Source organism: Nicrophorus vespilloides, unplaced genomic scaffold (genome assembly GCF_001412225.1).
Source record: "Nicrophorus vespilloides isolate i.1.1-1 unplaced genomic scaffold, Nicve_v1.0, whole genome shotgun sequence".
In the NCBI taxonomy this organism is placed as follows: domain Eukaryota; kingdom Metazoa; phylum Arthropoda; class Insecta; order Coleoptera; family Silphidae; genus Nicrophorus; species Nicrophorus vespilloides.
Genome location: NW_017097135.1, coordinates 192,291 through 194,946, shown reverse-complemented (window position 1 = coordinate 194,946; position 2,656 = coordinate 192,291).

Below are 2,656 nucleotides of genomic sequence, written 5' to 3'. Positions count from 1 at the left end.
TTAATATAAATATATAAGATGAAACAAAGAAAATTGTAAACTTTATTGGTTTTAGTGAAATGTGTTTGTTTGTTCTCGTGTTCGGTCTTGTTTCGGGACTTCCCCTCGCATCTCCCCGTCCCATCTTCCAGCTGTGCTTTGACATTTTAATTTTAAACCACCTCAAACCATGTTGGCAAGTGGTCTCAAACACATGCCACGCACATGAGATGAAATGAGTCCGTGGCCACTTGGCCACAAAAGATAACACTTTTCCTCCCCATTTAAATTTGTAATCGACGTCTTAGGTGACCAAATTTATTTATATACAATAATAATAATAATAATTATTGCAGCAATAACTTACAAAATAAAAACTCAATACAGTAATAAAAATAAAATAAAAAAGTAAACTGCTGCAAAGGGTTATTGACCATAGGTCTTTCTGCCTACATTTGTCATCTAAATTTTTCATTTTTCACAAATATGTATATTTTATAGAAATAATAAAATTGTAATACAACAATACATTTTTTTAAAATTAATCAACTAATTGTAAATTAGTGAACTATTAATATATTAGTGAACTATTGAACAATATTGCAACATTTAATGAAATTACTAAGAATAACAATAATATAACTTTTTTTGATCATAAGACCATAATGTTTTAATCGGATCCGCCAATATTCCGGTACTGTTTGAAACCGTACTAATCAAGGAATTAAAAAATAATAATTTTGTTTATTATTTTTAATTTGCTCAATTAAAATTAGTTGGTTTTTATATTTTTAAACCGCACTATAGTGAATCAGTGCTGATAGAATCCGCACCATGCGAGGTATTACTGTAGTTGATTTAATAAAAATAACAATACAATTAAAATAATATACCTTTTTTAACTCAAAAAATTGAAATCACTTTTATAATCTGTAACTTAATAAAATTATCTAAAATAGTTTGGAAATACGACATAATAACAGGTAATAGGTACAAATAAAACTGCAAAGAACTGAGTAGAGTTGACAATGTTTAACATTGTACTAACATGAAAGTTGTAAATATGCTTAGGAACATCTTAAGAAACCGAACTTTTTTAAATAATTTGATAGATATTTTTTGATAACACATTCATTTTACGTTTTTACCGTCGAACAGTTTCCTATAATTCTCAATCTTACTAAAAGTTTATTAAAAATAAATCGCAATTAATATATGTTGCCGAAAAAAACATAAAACATCACTATTTATACAATAAAATTAATACTTCTACAACATACATAATTTTAATATTCTCACTTTAATTTTAATCGTTAAACGTAATATTTTATTATAAAATCGTTTTACGTTGTAAATATTTCATGTACACAAAAAAAATGTTTGTTTTCAGTCTCATGCCAAGAAACTATTTATTCTTTATTTTTTTACAACTTTGCATCTAAATCGTTCATAGTTCTTCAGTTTAAATAAAATAAATGTAAACAAATCAGGTGATAATTATATTTATCATATCATTATTGCAAATTATATATATTTGATAATATTAAAAAAAATGATAATAATGATAATATTTTTGCTAAAAAAAAATAAAATTATCTTGGACATTTAAATTGAATGCATAATTAATTTGGGTATTCTCTTATATATTTTTAGAATTTAGTGCGCGTTGTGTAACTGGAAACACCTCCCCCAACGGATTGTAACATGTGTCTAAATCAAACTAGTGTCAGTGTGTGGGATTCGAGTGATAAAATAATATATGTATAAGAAGCGCCGAAGCCCTTCGTGTGGAGAGCAACAGAAAACGAAGAGAGACGCCACACGCACAAAAAAAACAAAGAAGGAATAACATTGAAATATTAAACCTTTGTGGGAGATTCTCGTAATGACAACTTTATTTTAAGAATCCCCGTTAATTTATTAAACGTGCACATAAAAATAAACGAAAATATTAATAAAGCGTTTCTTATTTACCGCAATATTATTTATTAATAATAATGTTTTCGTATTTGAACACTTACGATATTTATTGCAATAATACAAATAATATATAAAAGTGAGAAATTAAAAAATCTCATAAACTATTTTATGCAGATTATCAGATTAATCGTTTGTCTTTGTTGTTATTTTTTATAATTGTTTTTTTTTTCTAATATATCCTAATAATTTTAATTACATCTTAGATTCAATGTGAATAAAAAGGACATTAAATCACGAGTGACATTAATAGAAGAAAATTCCCATTAGATGTTGATCATTATGATTTTTAACATTAATAATATTTTATTTAAATCTATATACTAATTCTTGTGTTTTATAACTTTTAAATAATAGAACACATATTAATAATATTTATTGCAACAATAAATTACAAAATAAAAAGTCAACTTTTATAAGGGCTATTGGCTATAGAGCTTTCTGTCCTTGCCATAACATTAGTATGTGACTTCAGTCTATCTTCGTATCTGCTATTAAACATTGTTATTGCTTCCTCAGCCAGATATATATGGAAATGTTGATATATTTGTCTGTATATTTGATTGTATAATTTATTTGCTCAATTTGCTGGCTGAAACCCACAATTAGATATCATACTGGTTTCATTATTATTTCTTTGTATAATAGTAATTTGCTCCCCACTGATAATTTTTAATATTTTTATTAATATCCACATTTA